The sequence below is a fragment of the Eptesicus fuscus genome, chromosome 7 (genome assembly GCF_027574615.1).
Source record: "Eptesicus fuscus isolate TK198812 chromosome 7, DD_ASM_mEF_20220401, whole genome shotgun sequence".
NCBI classification, from domain to species: domain Eukaryota; kingdom Metazoa; phylum Chordata; class Mammalia; order Chiroptera; family Vespertilionidae; genus Eptesicus; species Eptesicus fuscus.
The window spans coordinates 50,861,674-50,869,995 of NC_072479.1; positions in this window are offsets into that span (position 1 = coordinate 50,861,674).

The following is an 8,322-nucleotide window of genomic DNA, read 5'->3' on the forward strand; positions in this document are numbered from 1 at the left end:
TGATCTGATCATAAATTCCTAACTGGGCAGATCATGGTGAGCAGTCACTCCCCAGACATATAACTTCTTTAGTAAAAGGCTTCTCTTTCCCTTAAGCAGGCCCCGTTCATTGTTTCTGTGCATCAAGGTGAACACATCTCGGACACCTCCCTCTAAAGTGGACTACCTTCAAGAGAGCACTTAAACTTAACTATTTTGTAATCTGACTATTTTGTAATTTGGCTTGCTTTCTCTCACCTTCATGTAATCCTCCTTATGTTCCCTCCTTAATTTCAAATGCATAAAAGAAATTGCAAAACTTATTCTCCAGAGCATTTGAGATCTTGCTCCCCTACATTTGTCCTCAGTTTTGGCTCAAATAAACTAATGTAAATTCTCTACAGGTTTGGAGGTTTCCTGTGTTGATACCTTATTGAGTCATAACATTATCCATTGTTTTTACATAAGAACCTAAGAGGGCAATCTATAATGTCTTTAAATCAAGGTTGAATGAAAAGTAATTATCTGCTACTATTTCTTAGAAAACATCTGCTTTTCTTGTTGCTATTTGGAATAATAAACAGCTCATAAACCCATTTGTTCTCACTCTCAATTTATTTTGCTTGAACAATTATGCTTTATATTTATTTTCATTTCCTAAATTACAAATATGATTAGGCTTAATCTTGGGTTTTGATTTATTATTCATTTTACAGATGGAAATATTGTAAGATTCTGGGTAAATTTTCAAACAAAGCCTCCCCTGTGTCTTTACCTGAATGTCATTTTTATATGCACAAAAATAAACTATTGGGTAATAATTGACAGTTGTTCCTTACAAGTTAAAACTTGAGTGGGTGATTAGTCAATATACCTGAAAGTAGAAATATTTGATTAAAATAACATTTTAAGATTTTTTTTCCTGTGACTTTAAATAGGGGAGATCTCTTCTGTGATTTTACTAGCCAGATCCATACATAACCTTAAAAATAGAATCAATAATTTAACAAATATCTTTTAAGGGTTTTTATGTGCAGCAAAAAATGGAAACAATAGATATTTCATGAGTGCTGACTACATATCAGGAACTATGTTGAAAATGTTATATGCATTACCTATTTAATCTTCATAACAAACACAATAGGAAGATCTTTACTCCATCTTGCAGATAAGGAGACTGAAGCACATGAATCTTAGGAACTGTGTTCAAGTCACACAGCAAATCAGGAACATCCAGGCTGCTCAAGTCTGGCTGATTCTAGGGTTTGTGCTATTTCTCAATATGTTATAGTGCTTTGCTCTTTTAGGTTGCAGGCACAAAGATGAATGAGAAGTAGTCTTGCCTCACAGAACTTCACTACCTCATAGATAATCTAGTTATAATATTTACATAGGTAATTAAAAAGATCCTCTCTTCCCTCAACTGATGGACGGAGTATGACGTAAACTGCACCTGCAGCCTGGACATTCCTGAGCACCTAACCAGGCACCTTATATGGACTGTACATTGAACCACCAATCAGCACCTGCCAAATACCCTAAGCCCCCGATTCCTAAGTACCTAAGTGCCTAATCATGTGCCTTATATGAAACCACCAATCAGCACGTGCCGAGTACCCTAAGCCCCATCCCTTCCCGTTCCTCCCCTCAAAATGCGTATTCACTCCTGCACGTGGGCTCTCCTCCTTTGCGAGGCAGCCAGGCAGGGTCCTTCTCCTCTAATAAAGCCTGTAGTTCTGGTTTTCAGCCCTCTGTCTCATCTTTCAGTAATTATAACTCGGGGGGTGGGGGTGGGGGGGGCGGGGCGGGGGAAGACAAGAAATAATCAGCCTAGGAGTCCAGATCAAGCAGTACAGCAATTCCAGCTAGAGTGGATGGAGCAACTTCCTGCGGTTGAAGGAGTCAAGGTGGCTTCTGTAGGGAAGAAAAATAGTGGAGTATAGTAATTAACAGCATGAAGTACTCGGATTCAAATCCAAGCTCTGCTGCTCATTAGCTGCATGATCCTGGGTGGCTCTTAGAGGCTCAATTTCTTCACCTATAAAATGTAGGTAATAATTGTTTTATAGGGTCAGTGTGAAAATTGAAAGGGCCAATATTTAAAGCAGGTGGAATCATGCCTAGCACATACTCAGTACCATTTGTCTATTTGTTTGAAAAACATTTTGAACAGGACCTTAAAAGACAGGAGTAAAATTACCTTTGCACATGGAGAAAAAGGAGAAGAGATAAACATTAGCATTTGTTGTGGACTTAGATTCTCCAAGTCACTATGGAAGTTATTATGATTTAATTTTTTTTTTGTTATTGTTAATCTTCACCCAAGGATATTTTTCCATTGAGTTTAAGAGAGTGTGGAAGGGAGGGGGAGAGACACACAGAGAGAAACATCTATGTAAGAGAGTCACATTTATTGGTTGCCTCCTGTACGCACCTGACCAGGGCCTGGATCTAGCCTGCAACTGAGGTATGTGCCTTGACCAGAATCGAGCCTGGGACCCTTCAGTCTGCAGGCCGACGCTATCCACTGAGCCAAACCTGCCAGAGGATGATTTAAATTTTAAAGTAAAGATTCTGTGAATCAGAGAAGTAATATTTGCACCCAAATTCATAGCGTATGTGACAAAATCAGTTCTAATTCATACCATTCAGCAATTCACAGAACTAACTCAGATTTACCATGGCCTTTAACTGAGCCTATTTTTTTCTTCATATTTGACCTGCCACTTGTATCTCCATAATCTTTTATGCATCCACCTGCTTTTCTCATTTCCAACTGTCTTTGCCTTCTTAAGCATTTCCACTCTCTACTCCCTTTAAATTATTCCCATAACCTTCTCTCTTTCTCTTTTCCTCTCCCTCCCCCTCTCTCTCCTTCTCCCTCTGCATACCCCAAAACTCATTTTCATTTGAAAGAACAGATTGGAATCTATCACTTCCCAGATTATATATTCAAAAGCCTCACAATACCAACATAGTGGAATCCACATTAGAAATAAAACAAAAGCTCAAACATCTGTGTCTAATCCCTCACAGAATGACTCTGGCTCTCTGAGGCAAATCATTCCACTCTGCACATTCTTGGCAGTTCCAGATATCTGTTGTGTTCTCTCTGCTGTCTAGTCAACCTCTCTTAACTGTTTTTATAACATGACGTAATCGACTTTTCTAATAGTCTCAGAATTCTGGGGAAAAGACTCATTGCATCCATGAAGAACCTATTGTAAAACAAACACAGCCCCCAACCACTTAGATGAAGGACTAGAAACTTAAAAGGAGGTTTCTTAAGGAGAATTGTAAAGGTAAAGGACATTTAAGGACCCCTCCCTGATCTTTCAATTGGATGCTATGAAAATTCTGGGGAGGGTTTGATATGGATTCTCAAATATTTGGAAGTGTATGGGAACTTGGAAACATAGACATCCATGTCCGCTTCTTGCCTGCAGGAATCGGAAGGGTGGAGCTGGTAAAGAAATTTGGACAGCAGGGACGAGACAGCTAATTTCTGAAGCTGTACATCTGCCATTTGGAAAAGCCAAGATGCATAAGATCCCCACATGGCACTCAGATGCCAGGTAGTGTACCTAGGCTTGAGTTGTCTCAAAGGGATCCTACTTAAGAAGCTCTGTGATGTACCTCCAGGAGATGGAAGCTGAAGAAAGGTAGCAAGAGGTCAGCCAGTGCGTTTGTCTACATCAGGGCACCGAGAAAGTCCACTTAGGGCTGATTACATAACCATATCAAGTAAGGCTTTTGCCTACCTTCCTCCAAACCCTGCTCTGCCCCTGGCAGTATTCTCGGCAGAGAGAGGAGTAAGTGAATGAAGACCAGATCAATCACTTCTTCAGCAGAGCAAGTTCCCAGGAAAACAGATCTAAATTGATGGAAGAGAAGAAACTTCAACTTGAATGAGATGGAAGTTTAATGTAAGGTAGAATCAGACTTCTTAATTAAGAGTGGTTTCAAAGTTGTGTCATCATTCTGGGATGTCAGTAATAGGGTAAGTAGATTCTAAATGTGTTTTACAAGAGGAATACAAAAATAGAAAACAATGTATTGTTTGTCCCATCAAGTTTTGCTCACTTAACAAACCATTTGATTATAGAATCCTTACCATTTAAAAAAGGAACTAATCTCCCTGGGTCCGGGTGCAACCATGTGTCCCTGGATCCGGATGAGGCCTCGTGCACCTAGGCCCGGGTGAGCCCAAGTGGCCCTGGGTCTGGGAGAGACCAAGCGTCCCTGGGTCCGGGTGCGACCATGTGTCCCTGGATCCGGGTGAGGCCTTGTGCACCTAGGCCCGGGTGAGCCCAAGTGGCCCTGGGTCTGGGAGAGGCCAAGCGTCCCTGGGTCCGGGTGCGACCATGTGTCCCTGGATCCGGATGAGGCCTCGTGCACCTAGGCCCGGGTGAGCCCAAGTGGCCCTGGGTCTGGGAGAGGCCAAGCGTCCCTCGGTCTGGGTGAGACCATGTGTCCCTGGATCCGGGTGAGGCCTCGTGCACCTAGGCCCGGGTGAGCCCAAGTGGCCCTGGGTCTGGGAGAGGCCAAGCGTCCCTGGATCCGGGTGAGACCATGTGTCCCTGGATCCGGGTGAGGCCTCGTACACCTCGGCCCGGGTGAGCCCAAGTGGCCCTGGGTCTGGGAGAGGCCAAGCGTCCCTGGGTCCGGGTGCTACCATGTGTCCCTGGAGCCGGATGAGGCCTCGTGCACCTAGGCCCGGGTGAGGCCACGTGCCCCTGGGTCTGGGAGAGGCCAAGCGTCCCTGGGTACGGGTGAAGCCAGATCCTGGGTCCGGGTGAGGCCGTGCGCCCCTGGATCCATCCGGGTAAGGCTGGGTCCCAGGCCCGGGTGAGACCACGCGCCCCTTGGGTAGGGGTGAGGCCACGTGCCCCTTAGTCTGGGTGACGCCGTGCCCCTGGGTTCGGCCGAGACCAAACCAGAGGGAGTCGGACCTCCATTACCACCATTTGTCCACCATCCAGAGCTGAGGGGTCAGTGCTGACATGTACACATAAGGAACTACTGGACAATGAAATTGGGTCTCAAAAGAACTGTTGGTCCAGGGGGAAGCTCGCTACAGATTGATTCATTTGCCTGTCAGCATAACTATTATTGCTCGTCTCACATTCAGTTCTTATTAGTATATATCTAGTGACATATGATCTCGCTCATCTAGGGGAAATGATGAACAACATAGACTGAGGAACAAGAACAGAACCAGAAGCAAGGAGGCATCGATCGGACTATCGGGCCTCAGAGGGAGGATAGGGGAGGGTAGGGGGAGGGTGGGGGGAGGGGGAGAGTTCAACCAAAGGACCTGTATGCATGCATATAAGCCTATCCAAAGGTTAAGTTCAACAGGGGATTGGGGCATGCGTGGGGAGAGGGGTGGGATGGGAATGGGGGGATGAGGACAAATATGTGACACCTTAATCAATAAAGAAATTTAAAAAAAAAAAAAAAAAAAAAAAAGAAAGAACTGATAGATATACAGTACAGGGAAGAGGCAAACATTTCTAGAGCTGTGCTGTCCACTGCAGTAACCACTAATTACTTCTATCTATTGTGTACTTAATGTCTTGCTAGTCTAAACTGAGATGTGGGTAAAATGCAAATTAGATTTTGAAGACTTGGTGCAAAAAAACAAATAAACAAACAGCTACATGTCATTGTAATTTTAAAAATATTGATTATATGTTAAAATCATAATATTTTGGATATATTAGGTTGAATAAAATGTATTATTAAAAAAAATAAAAAAATTAAAAAAGGAACTAATCACAGGTAAACACTGATTAAATTCTGCAATTTTCTTTAGATACTTCTTAATCATTTTGCAATGCAACCCTTAGAGAGAGGAAAGGAGAGGGAGAAGGAGAGAGAGAGAGAGAGAGAGAGAGAGAGAGAGAGAGAGAGAGAGAGAGATTGATTGGTTGCATCCCATTTGTGCCCAAACACAGAGATCAAACCTTCAACCTGGGTATGTGCCCTGACCAGGAATCAAACCCACTACCTTTTGCTCCAGCTGAGTCACACTGGCCAGGGAGCAATGCAACTCTTTCAAGTAGTTATTTGTACTATCATCTTCACTACCTTTATCACCTCATCTCCAATATTCCTCAACTCTATGCTTATCCAACCTGCCCTTAGCTGAAACAACTCTTGATGCCTTTCATTTTCTAAATCCAGTGGATATTGTTCAGTTGTTTTATTTGATATCTCATTAGTATGTAATACTTGAAAACTCTATCCTGGCTTCCATTACACTACACTCTCCTGTTTTCCCTTCATTGTTTCTTGAATTTTATGCTAACATTTCCATGTTTTGCTGTACAATTTCTATTTTCAAAAATTGCATTTCTAAGCCCTATAGTTTAATTGGGCTATTTTAAAACTTTATATAATTGCCCTATCTGGTTTGGCTCAGTGGATAGAGCATTGGCCTGTGGACTGAGGGGTCCCAGGTTCGATTCCCGTCAAGGGCACATTACAGGAGGCAGCTGATCAATGATTCTCTCTCATCATTGATGTTTCTCTCTTTCCCTCTCCCTCCATCTCTGAAATCAATAAAAATATATTTTTAAAAAACTTTATATAACTTAAATGATAAAGTATGTATTTGACTTCTCTTGTTCATCATTGCTTTTATTTTATTTTACTAGCGTTCCCGTTGCAGGAAAAATCCTGCAATAGGATTTCCTGCTGCACTCTACCCCGCCTCTGCTCCACCCTTTTCGCCCCCCCGCCCCTGCCTTCTCCTCCAGCCCGCCTGCTTTTCCCTTTGCCCCCGGCCCTGCCTCCGCTCCGCCCTTGTCACCCGCCCTGTCTTCTCCACCAGCCCGCCTGCGCCCCCGGCCCTGACTTCGCTTCTCCCTTCTCCTCCCCCCGCCCCCCCTCCCGGCTTGCTTGCTTCTTCGAAGCTTTACTCCCTTCTGCAGCTCTTGGCTTCTTTCCACGCTGTCTTGATATGCAAATTAGCCGCCATCTTTGTTGGGGTAATTTGCATACTCGTCCTGATTGGTTGGTGGGCGTGGCTTGGCTGGTGGACGAGGCTTAGGTGTAGCGAAGGTGCGGTCAATTTGCATATTTGTCTATTATTAGATTAGATTATTATTTTTATTGATTTCAGAGAGGAAGGGAGAGGAGAGACAGACAGAAACATCAATGTTTCTGCCTCCTGCATGCCCACATTGGGGATTGAGCCAGCAACCTGGGCATGTGCCCTGACTGGGAATCAAATTGTGACCTCCTGGTTCATAGGTCGAAGCTCAACCACTGAGCCATGCCAGCCAGGCCCAGAATTGCTTTTACAGTTCCACCAGTGATGTTGCAGTTCCACTCACTTTTTTCACTTTGATTCCATTGTATGAATGAATTAAAATGTCTATCTATTTTGCTGTTGATGGACTTTTGGTGTATTCCTATACTGCTGCTATTAACACTCGTGTGCCTATTTCCTAGAGTATCATAAGCTCACAATTTCCATGGCTAAATACATAGAAATAGATTTGCTTACCTTAGGCTTTACATATTTTCAACTGTCATAGATAAATACTTCAGGATTTTTTCAAAGTAGTTGTATCAGTTCACATTCCTAGGAGCACTGTATAAATTTGTGTTGCTCCAAATTCTAACAGTATCACCAGACATTTTAATTTTATCCATTATGGTGCTTGTGCAGTGTTTTTTCATTATGCATTTAATTTGAATTTTTCTTATTTACAAAGAGGTTGTACCTTTTCATGTGTATATTGGCCAATTACATATTATTTTTTATGAAGTTTCAAATCCTCATCTTTCCCATTTTTCCATTGTGTTGTCTTTTTCTTATTGATTTCTAGGCATTTTGAAATACTAGTATGTTCTGGATACAAGCCGTTTGTCAATTATACATGCTGTTAACATTGCATTTTCACATTTCAAATGATGCCTTTGGTAAGTAGTAGTTCTTAATTTTAATGTAATCAAACTTATAAATATATTCCTTATTATTACTTAATTTTTGTCCTGTATTAGAAATATTTCTCTTCCCTAATATCATGAAGATATTTCCCTTTATCTTTCAAGAAGCTCTATTGTTTATTGTTTTCCCTTCCACATTTAGTTCTATGAATGTCAGTAGTGTGAAGTAGGGTTCAATTTAATTTTTCCACAAGAATACTCAATTGTTGGAGGAGTGTTTATTGTTGCACTGCTATACAAAGCCATGTTTTGTATCCCAAGTGGTTCTGTTACTGGGTCCTCTCTCCTATTGATCTATTTCTGTTTCCCTGAGTCAGTACCACACTATATATTTTAAATGGCATGAAATGTTATTGTTACATCTGTTATTAGTTTAAAAGC